This window comes from Oncorhynchus mykiss, chromosome 2 (genome assembly GCF_013265735.2).
Source record: "Oncorhynchus mykiss isolate Arlee chromosome 2, USDA_OmykA_1.1, whole genome shotgun sequence".
Lineage (NCBI taxonomy): Eukaryota > Metazoa > Chordata > Actinopteri > Salmoniformes > Salmonidae > Oncorhynchus > Oncorhynchus mykiss.
Genome location: NC_048566.1, coordinates 42,950,435 through 42,962,273, shown reverse-complemented (window position 1 = coordinate 42,962,273; position 11,839 = coordinate 42,950,435). Strand labels below are relative to the sequence as shown.

Below are 11,839 nucleotides of genomic sequence, written 5' to 3'. Positions count from 1 at the left end.
TCAATGCATGTGACCATATCAAGAGGCGGGGTTTGAATGTTACAATTTAGCTAACACAATGTAACCATCTCAAGTGTCCAATATAACGGACTGAAAAACCGCAGACTAACTTGGTATTCAGCACTCGTTTCAACTGCTCACCACAAATGCAACAGAAACGGATATCAAATGGTAGAAAACAGATTGTCAACAAAACGGAACCGCTGAGAGGACAGGGCCAGAGAACAGTCATATGAGGTGGGTAGCTCGTTTGGTTTGCAACATCAGGAGAATATTACTGCATACATGGTTTGGATGGTTATTAAATGCGAGAAGGGCATATTTATACCGGGCAATATTTTTGGGGGGTCAAGTCGGAGACTAGGTTTATGCAGTCAGGACACTTTGGTGTGACTGGAGTTTATCCCAAATACCCCATGTTTTTTTTTCTTCTTCTCGGCTGAACGATCCGCTGCCTTGTTGCTAGGAAACCTTTGACAGCTCTGAGATTTAAAAGTGATAGTGAATGACCAAGGTCTGCGGACTCCTCGGCTGAAACAGGATTATATTCTCACCACCACCAGACTGCTTCTGTCTAATCTACCGCGCGTGCTTCTCATGCGATGTAAATTGTAGACTACGTTGTCCATGTGTAAACACAGCCATGTCATGTTAACCATCAAACATCGTTCAATTCGCGAGTTATGTATGGACACTATGTTTGGCAATAACGTGTGGTACAGCAAAGTAGGTTAACATGTATCTAGCCTAGGCTACTTGTCCAAAGCTTGAAAAACTAGAAGTGTCATTTTCACTGGAGCAGCATAAAAGGCAGGAATTGGACTGGACAGATGTGTAATGTAGTATCCCCTCTCTCTCTTTCTCTTGGTGCCTGTGACCATGCATCTGAAGGTCATGGTGTAGACCGAAATCTTGATGGCAGGGCCAAAATTGAGGCTCTCAAAGAATCATTAAATTATCACAAATGCATAGCGTATCCTACCTTAATGTAATCGATAACACACAACAAACCATCTAACATGTGATTTCACATTACAGACCAAATAGTATTGTAGGCCTATGTAAATCCATGACTCTTGCATTTAACATGATTTAACAATGATTTGATGGCAGTGAGAGGACATGTAGCTCCTGCAATGCAGCATGTAGCAGCCAAAATCAGTATGTCCACCCTAATGCCACATGGAGATGTGCCCTCCCACATTATTCAGAGCAACAAAGCTGAGCTCTTTAGAGGTAGTGCTCTCTTGGACAATGTTTATCTAAAGAACCACCACTGATATTCACCCCCAGCTGATGTATGGCCAAGTACACTTGAAAAAAACAGGTGTCAAGGTCTTTGCTAGGAAACTGAAAGAAACTGCTCTGGGACAAAGCAAAAACCAAAATAAGAGGAACTCTGCCATACATCCTCCAAGATCATGACCATCAGCCACCCAGAGAGATCAGCACCACTCTACACCACCGGGCCACATCCACAGAGGCCAGCTCCACCATCAGCCCCATCTAGAGCAGCCAACACCACTCTGCACCATCGGGCCTCTTCCATAGAGGCTAGCTCGACCCTAAACCACCAGGCTCCTTCCAGAGAGGTCAGCTCCACCCTACAACATTGGGCCCCTTCCAGAGTGGACAGCACCCCCTTACCTCACTACCCATCCATACTAACAGGAAAGCACCCTAGTCAGAAGAGACCAACTGTCCAGCAAGACATCTATGCAGAAGTGTCACGAAGAATAGAGCACCCTGCTGCAGCTGAACTCAACCAGAAAAGGCATCTGCTGAACATTATCTGCAACAAAAATCAGAAATAGAATTTGTTATTATGAGAAATAAAATGATTAGAAATACAGCCTATTATAATGATGAGTTCAGTTTTACATAAGCTACCCAGGAAAGGGTTAAAGTTGGCTCATATACATATTTGCTACACAACAAACATAAGAGGGTAAAAAAAAACAAGAATAACAAGAAAAACAGGCAAACTGGAAAAAAGGTACCCTAAGGAAAATCAAAGCCAAAAAGGCGTGTCTCTTTTAAATGTGTCCACAGTTTCAGCCACCCTCAGATTCTCTGGCAGGTTATTCCAGAGGCTGGGGGCATAGTAACTAAAGGCTGCCTTTCCATGCCTCTTGGTCCTAGGCTTTGGTAATAGTTAAAAGGCCAGTGCCTGAAGACCTGAGCAACCTACTGGGTACATAACTCAAAAGCATGTCTGACATGTAATGGGGTGCACAATTGCGGGTTGATTTTAAAAACCAATAGAATCATCTTAAAATGTATTCTAAGACTCACAGGCAGCCAGTGCAGAGACTTTTAAACTGGTGTAATGTGTGTGGCATTCTGTATGTTTTGCAGTTAACCAATGGCTTTCTTGGGTAGAACAGACAGGAGAGCTTTAAAGTAGTTAAGCCTGCTTGTAATAAAATCATGGATGTATCAGCCTGAGATAGAAATGGCTCTGGTGACACAGAAATGTAAAGTTGTGTATCATCTGGGTAGCAGTGAAAATCAATGCCATGCTTTCTTATAATGCTGCCAAGTGTAACATATATAAACTGAACAGTACCGCATCCAAAATTGAACCTTGTGGAACGCCACGTGATATCTATTTTCTCTGAGTTATGTTCACCAAGGGTGACAAACTCTCAACCTGTTAAATAGGTCCTAAACCAATTTAAAACTGGACCAGAGAGGCCAACCCACCTCTCCATTCTGTCCAGAAAGAAATCATGGTTAACAGTGTTGAACGCAGCACCTAAATCCAATCTGTCTGTATACAATTGTTGGAAAAATGACTTTGGCATCTGTGTTGGCTCTAGGATCATTTACCACTTTAACTAAGGATGTCTGTGCTATGGTGGGCATGAAAACCAGATAGGATTTTTTTTTATAAATACAGTTGGTACTTAAATAACTTAGCTGTTTGAAAACCAATTTCTTCAGAATTATGAAAAATGGAAGGTTGGAGATGGAGGTTGGAGCTGAAGAATCTAGATTACTCTTTCCTCAGAAGGGGTTTTACAATAGCAGTTTTTAGTGCATTGGGGAAAGTGCCTGTGAACAGGAACGGATTAACAGTAGCTTGAACTTCAGATATGCAATTAAAAACTTTTGAAGAGGGTGGTGGAGATAGGATCAAGAAGGCAGTTAGAAGGCTTAAGCTGTGATATCACTTTCCTGAGCATGTCGTGTCAACCAGGGAAAATAACTCCACAGTGCCTTTGCATGGTAGGCTAGGGCACATATCATCAAACTTCTCATCAGGTCTGGATTTCCAGCCTAACGTTTGTTATCGTATCTCTGAACTATGCTGCAAACTTATCACATTTAGATGTGGAGGAAAGTTCACAGGCTTGTAGGATATATCAGGCCGTCAATGGTCGAGAAGTGCACAAATTATTCTGATTATTAGTGATCAAGCTAGAAACCTGAGCCCGTCTGGCATTTCCAATTGCCTTGTTAGATATGCCAAGTTGCTCTCTCAGAATATCATAGTGGACCTGCAACTTTGACATTCGCCACTTCCGCTCTGCTTTTCTGCAATTTCTCTTTAAATGATTTGTTGCCTCTCAGCCAAGGGGTTCTCCATTTCGATGTGGCCTTTTTCAACATTACTGGAGCTATGGCATCAATGGTTGCCCTTAATTTGCTATTGATGTTATCAACTAAATTATCACAAGAGGAAGGCAGAATAGGTGATGATGTATTGTTCATACACTCAGTAAAATCTGTAGCAACATCAGAGGTAAGATAGTGTTTCTTAATAATGCGTTCATTATTACCCTGTGCTATGGGCAACAAGGGAGTAAAAAATGCACAGTGGTGATCAGATGAAGCAACTTCAACAATAGAGGATACGTCAATAGAAAGCCCTTTGGTAGTAACCAGGTCCAGAGTATGTCCACAGGTTATTGGTGGGCCCAATAACTTGTTGGATGAAGTCCATAGAGCTCAAAAGATGAATAAATTAATTGGCCTTCAGTCTCTTTGTCAACGTGAATATTAAAATCGCCAAACAATGATTTTATCATAATTCCCAAGTACAATAGTTCAGAGAAATAGGTAAAGAAAGTGGGCAGTACTCTGCTGGCCTATACAGGGTTATAGCCAGCACTAGTGGCTGACATTTAAACAGTATAGAATGATGCTCAAAAGACTGTCACCAAATGAAATCTCCTTACAGCTGAGGATATTAGTAAAAATAGAGGCTGTCCCCCCACCCTTTTCCCTTTTCTGGTAGTATAAAAAGCTGTAGTCTGGGCGGGGAGGCTTCAATAAGAGCGGCACTACAGTCTGAAGACCGCATGTTTCTCACAAAAACATGGCTATCAACATTGCGCTCAGTAATGCGGTCATTCACGAGAAAGGTTTTACTAGTGATTGCTCTAACATTTTAAAAGCTCCATATTCAGTGAGTGTAGGCCACTCTGTCCCTGGGACAGGTAACCAATGGAATAACAGCCAAATTATGAAAATTACAGCCACGTTTTCTGTCATTCTCCAATCGATCAGAATGGTAGGATATGACAATTTGTATAAACTCACCAGAAGGTGGCGGTAGAGGAACATAAATTAGGTTACTCACAATAACTACAGTGCCATTTCTACAGGAGTTGATATGCTTTCCAAGTCCTCTGTTGCTTATTTTGACAGGGAGGACTGGATCACTACCAGACCCTGTCAGTCAGTCTCTAAAACAGTTTGTGATGTTACTGGAAATAATCCTGGAACCCCTGTGGTTAGGATGAATCCCATCTATTTTTTAAAAACTGCTGATTGCTCCCACAGCAAATCGAAGTTGCCACAAAAGGAGACATTCCTGTCATTGCAAAGTTTCTTCAGGCAACGAGTCAGCTGAAATGTTCTGAACCCCTCCGATAGCACGGGAGGTGGCCCTGTGCTAGCATGGTGTTATAAATATATATATTTGTAGTCCTCCCTCAGTTCCTCAGATCGCCTAAAGCAGGTCGTTAAAACCTACGTGAGTGGGCCTCCCGAGTGGCGCAGCAGTCTAAGACACTGCATCGGCGTCCGTATAGCCTGGGGTTCGATCCTAGGCTGTGTCCTTACCGGCTGTGACCGTGAGTCCCATAGGGCGGCGCACAATTTGCCCAGGGTTGCCCGTGTTAAGTGAGGTTTTGGCCGGGGGGGGGCTTTACTTGGCACATCGGGCTCTACCGACTCCTTGTGGCAGGCTGGGCACCTGCAGGCTGCAGGCTGACTTCGGTCGTAAGTTGAACGGTGTTTCCTCCGACACACGCAGCTGGCTTCCGGGATAAGCGAGCAGGTGTTAAGAAGCGCGGTTTGGCGGGTCATGTTTCTGCAGATGCATCACTCGAGCTTCGCCTTTGCCTGCCCGTTGGGGAGTTGCAGCGATGAGACAAGATCGTAATCACAAAATTCCGATGGCGTGGGAAACCCTAGGAAGGTGGAAGATGGCGCTTCTGTCTTGAGTCAGCAACCTCCTGAACTGTGGTGGCCACCGGCTGGTGGTATACTCCCAGGATCCATGCTGACTCCCGGGGCTGGTAGGTCCATCTCAAGCCGGCCAAAGATGTTTGATAGCTGGATCTTGGATAGATGAAGGGTGGCCAGACTGCCTTCCCTATCTCCTATGCCTTGTGAGTGTCTAGTCTCCCATGGGATGCGGAGTTGAGCTTAACATTTGTCCTTTGCATTGGGGCAGATCAACTCCGCCCGACTCATTGACAGCTTTGCTATATGAGACATTTATAACTGAGATTCGGTTTGTCTGGGCTGCAGCAAGTTTGTGTACTTAGAAAGCAGGCAATCCTTTTCTCGCAGCCTAGCGAGCAGTCGGAGGATCTCTTCCCTAAGCTGCTTGATGGTGGTGCATTTAGTGCAGACAAATCCCTGTCCCAGTTTTCAGTTACTTCTTACCTTCATCTTGTGATTGTGTGGAAATCATTTCACACCCAGCTGTGGATAAAAACACCAGTGGGCTAGCACTGCTAGCGTTAGCTGATAGCCATCAGGAAAACGAAGCAGGCTAACTGCTACTTAACAGGAATCCGGAACACAAACTTGCAGTCCCAGCCTTAAAGGCTAACCGCGTTCCGGAATCATTTGCAATAAAAACTTTAGCTATGATTTAAAAGAAAACAATTTCATTAAAACAACAAACTGAGTGTAGACAGTACACTGTTCTGTTGCGTGCACTGATGATGTATGTAGCCTCAAACAAAGCTCATGAAATTTGTGGCACAGCTAATCTTAGATATTATTAATATTCAGTATTAGTCATTTCTGAGACTCACTTTTATAGCACCTTCGATGATACAGCAGTAGGAATACAAGGATATAACATCTATAAAAAAGACAGGAATGTCTACGGGGGAGGTGTTGATGTACAGTTGAAGTCGGAAGTTTACATACACCTTAGCCATTTTTCCACAACTTTGGAAGTATGCTTGGGGTCATTGTCCATTTGGAAGACCCATTTGCGACCAAGCTTTAACTTCCTGACTGATGTCTTAAGATGTTGCTTCAATATATCCACATAATTTTTCTACCTCATGATGCCATCTATTTTTTGAAGTGCTGACACCCCCGTGCTTCACGGTTGGGATGGTGTTCTTCGTTTTGGAAGCGTCCCCCTTTTTCCTCCTTATATAACGATGGTCATTATGGCCAAACAGTTCTATTTTTGTTTCATCAGACCAGAGGACATTTCTCCAAGAAGTATGATCTTTGTCCCCATGTGCAGTTGCAAACCGTAGTCTGGCTTTTTTTATGGCAGTTTTGGAGCAGTGGCTTCTTCCTTGCTGATCGGCTTTTCAGGTTATGTCGATATAGGACTCGTTTTACTGTGGATATAGATACTTTTGTACCTGTTTCCTCCAGCATCTTCACAAGGTCTTTTGCTGTTGTTCTGGGATTGATTTGCACTTTTCGCATCAAAGTACGTTCATCTCTAGGAGACAGAACGCGTCTCCTTTCTGAGTGGTATGACGGCTGCGTGGTCCCATGGTGTTTATACTTGCGTATAGAGGTCGACCGATTAATCGGAATGGCAGATTAATTTTGCATTTTTGGACACCGATCATGGCCGATTACATTGCACTCCATGAGGAGACTGCGTGGCAGGCTGACTACCTGTTACGCGAGTGCAGCAAGGAGCCAAGGTAAGTTGGTAGCAAGCATTAAACTTATCTTATAAAAAAACTATCAATTTTAACATAATCACTAGTTAACTACACATAGTTGATGATATTACTAGTTTATCTAGCTTGTCCTGCGTTGCATATAATCGATGCGGTGCCTGTTAATTTATCATCGAATCATAGCCTACTTCGCCAAACAGGTGATGATTTAACACACGCATTTGCTAAAAAAGTACTGTCGTTGCACCAATGTGTACCTAACCATAAACATCAATGCCTTTCTTAAAATCAATGCACAAGTATATATTTTTAAACCTGCATATTTAGTTAATATTGCCTGCTAACATTAATTTATTGTAACTAAGGAAATTGTGTCACTTCTCTTGTGTTCTGTGCAGGCTGAGTCAGGGTATATGCAGCAGTTTGGGCTGCCTGGCTCGTTGTGAACTGTGTGAAGACCATTTCTTTCTGCCAAAGTAATTAATTTGGCAGAATTGTACATAATTATGACATAACATTGAAGGTTGTGTAATGTAACAGCAGTATTTAGACTTAGGGATGCCACCCGTTAGATGAAATACTTAACGATTCTGTATTTCACTGAAAGAATAAACGGTTTGTTTTCGAAATGATAGTTTCCAGATTTGACCATATTAATTCATTTTGAGTCTATGATTTGATATTTGATAGAGAAGTCTGACTGTGCGGTGGTAGGCAGCAGCAGGCTCGTAAGCATTCATTCAAACAGCACTTTCCTGCATTTGCCATCAGCTCTTTGCTGTGCTTCAATCATTGCGCTGTTTGACTTCAAGCCCATCAACTCCTGAGATTAGGCTGGCAATAATCGGTGTCGCCTTTTTTTGCTCCTCCTATGATCGGTATCGGTGTTGAAAAATCATAATCGGTCAACATCTACTTGCGTACTATTGTTTGTACAGATGAACGTGGTACCTTGTGGACCAGACTTGTGGAGGTCTACCATTTTTTTTCTGAGGTCTTGGCTGATTTTCTTTTGATTTTCCCATGATGTCAAGCAAGAGACACTGAGTTTGAAGGTAGGCCTTGAAATACACAGGTACACCTCCAATTGACTCAAATTATGTAAATTAGACTATCATAAGCTTCTAAAGCCATGACATCATTTTCTGGATTTTTCCAAGCTGTTTAAAGGCACAGTCAATTTAGTGTATGTAAACTTCTGACCCACTGTAATTGTGATACACTGAAATAATCTGTCTGTAAACAATTGTTGGAAAAATTACTTGTGTAATGCACAAAGTAGTTGTCCTAACCGACTTGGCAAAACTATAATTTGTTAACAAGAAATTTGTGGAGTGGTTGAAAAACAAGTTTTAATGACTCCAACCTAAGTGTATGTAAACTTCCAACTTCAACTGTATATATTCAGAGCCATATTACTGTAAAGCTTAAAGAGGATCTCATGACAAATGAAGTACAAATGCTGTGGTTGCAGGTTCACCTACCTCATCTGAAGCCTCTTTTGAAAATATTCAGATTACAAAGTTATAATTTCCCTAATATAACTTTTCAGATATTTTCATATCTGATCAATAGTCTTCTGATTTAATGAATTATTCTTTATTTTACCTCACGTTAGTCTCATTCCAAACGTCGTAAAGTGTTGGTTATCTGCACGAACCCAGTCTTCACGATGAGTCATCCATATATCAATTGTCTTAAAATGATTTATTTACTAACCAAGTAATTCACAGAAATGCATAAACAAACAGTAGATAGTTACAAGGAAATGATAACGAAGTTTCCCTAGTGGGATAAACCGGCATCGCGGCTTGGTGTACAAAAGGGAAGTGGGGGTCGACTGAGATGACAACATACAGTTGATAATTATAACAATTGAAATGCTAATCCTTTGCACATGAATGCTCACTCATTCGGGAACAATTGCAATCAATATATATATTTACGCTCAGTGTGTCGTCGGAGTCTCTTGAAAAGTTTGTTTCTGTTGGAGAGTTTGTCCGCCCTCTGACGTGGTTAGAATGGATAGTTCAGAGTGACATTCATTCATGTCGTTATGGATAGATGTTTCGGAGGTTGTCGGTCTTTGCGTTCAATGATACCGAATTCCTAGCTGCAGACTAGTAATTCATATCAAAGACTTGTTCTTATTCTGTCGGTATCGATAGTCTAAGAGTTTAACCACGTGGGATGGTTAAAAGATTCAACAGTCTGGTCTGCAACCTTTGTCCTCTCATAATTGAGAGCAACATGGTCTGTTGAGAAATTCTCAAGGTGGGGTTGAATTCGGAATTGCAGAAAAGACATATATGGCTTCGCCCCGACAGTGGCCTCCATAATTATTGGGACAGTGAAGCATTTGTTCTTCTTTTGGCTCTATACTTGAAATCAAACAATGACTATGAGGTTAAAGTGCAGACTGTCAGCTTTAATTTGAAGGTATTTTCATCCATTTCGGGTGAACCGTTTAGAAACCTAGTGAATGACCTGCAGAGAGCTGGGACCAAAGTAACAAAGCCTACCATCAGCAAGGGCATTGAAGATGAAATGTGGCTGGGTCTTTCAACATGACAATGATCCCAAACACACCGCCCGGGCAACGAAGGAGTGGCTTCGTAAGAAGCATTTCAAGGTCCTGGAGTGGCCTAGCCAGTCTCCAGATCTCAACCCCATAGAAAATCTTTGGAGGGAGTTGAAAGTCCGTGTTGCCCAAAACATCACTGCTCTAGAGGAGATCTGCATGGAGGGAGGAATGGGCCAAAATACCAGCAACAGTGTGTGAAAACCTTGTGAAGACTTACAGAAAACGTTTGACCTCTGTCATTGCCAACAAAGGGTATATAACAAAGTATTGAGATAAAAGTTTATTGACCAAATACTTATTTTCCACCATAATTTGCAAATAAATTCATTAAAAATCCTACAATGTGATTTTCTGGATTTTTTTTCTTCTCATTTTGTCTGTCATAGTTGAAGTGTACCTATGGTGAAAACAGGCCTCTCATCTTTTTAAGTGGGAGAACTTGCCACAATTGGTGGCTGACTAAATACTTTTTGCTCCACTGTATGATAATAAAAAATGTCAATGAGCATTTCTGTACAGATGGCCATACTTTCCTCTTGGCAAAAAAAAAAACCTGGACCTGAACAAATCAACTGGGCTTGACAATCTGGACGCTCTCTTTCTAAAATGATCTGCCGCCATTGTTGCAACCCCTATTACCAGTCTGTTCAACCTCTCTTTCGTACCGTCCGAGATCCCCAAAGATTGGAAAGCTGCCGCGGTCATCCCCCTCTTCAAAGGGGGTGACACTCTAGACCCAAACTGTTATAGACCTATATCCATCCTGCCCTGCCTCTCTAACGTCTTCAAAAGCCAAGTTAATAAACAGATCACTGACCATTTCGAATCCCCCCGTACCCTCTCCGCTGTGCAATCCGGTTTCCGAGCTGGTCACGGGTACACCTCAGCCACGCTCAAGGTACTAAACGATATCATAACCGCCATCGATAAAAGACAGTACTGTGCAGCCGTCTTCATCGACCTGGCCAAGGCTTTCGACTCTATCAATCACTGTATTCTTATCGGCAGACTCAATAGCCTTGGTTTCTCAAATGACTGCCTCGCCTAGTTCACCAACTACTTCGCAGACAGTCCAGTGTGTCAAATCAGAGGGCTTCTGGACCTCTGGCAGTCTCTATGGGGGTACCACAGGGTTCAATTCTCTGGCCGATTCTTTTCTCTGTATATATCAATGATGTTGCTCTTGCTGCGGGTAATTCCCTGATCCACCTCTATGCAGATGACACCATTCTGTATACACCTGGCCCTTCTTTGGACACTGTGTTAACTAACCTCCAAACGAGCTTCGATGCCATACAACACTCCTTCCGTGTCCTCCAACTGCTCTTAAACGCTAGTAAAACCAAATGCATGCTCTTCAACTGTTCGCTGCCCACACCCGCCTCCCTGACTAGCATCACTACCCTGGACGGTTCTGACCTAGAATACGTGGAGAACTACAAATACCTAGGTGTCTGACTAGACTGTAAACTCTCCTTCCAGACTCATAATAAACATCTCCAATCCAAAAACAAATCTCGAAACTGCTTTCTATTTCGCAACAAAGCCTCCTTCACTCACGCCGCCAAACTTACCCTAGTAAAACTGACTATCCTACCGATCCTCAACTTCAGCGATGTCATCTACAAAATAGCTTCCAATACTCTACTCAGCAAACTGGATGCAGTCTATCACAGTGCCATCCGTTTTGTTACCAAAGCCCCTTATACCACCCACCACTGTGACCTGTATGCTCTAGTCGGCTGGCCCTTGCTACATATTCATCGCCAGACCCACTGGCTCCTGGTCATCTATAAGTCTATGCTAAGTAAAGCTCCGCCTAATTTCAGCTCACTGGTCACCATAACAACCACCCACCTGTAGCACGCACTCCAGCAGGTATATTTCACTGGTTATCCCCAAAGCCAACACCTCCTTTGGCCACCTTTCCTTACAGTTCTTTGCTGCCAGTGACTGGAACGAATTGCAAAAATCGCTGAAGCTGGAGACTTATATCTCCCTCACTAACTTTAAACATCACCTATCTGGGCAGCTTACCGATCGCTGCAGCTGTACATAGTCCATCTGTAAATAGGCCACCCAATCTACCTACCTCATCCCCATATTGTTTTTATTTACTTTTCTTCTC

General features: G+C 42.7%; 1 pseudogene; it reads left to right on the top strand.

Annotated features, from left to right (window-relative positions):
- The window catches only part of LOC110501576, a 39,606-nt pseudogene continuing 27,767 nt past the window's right edge, over positions 1 to 11,839 (top strand).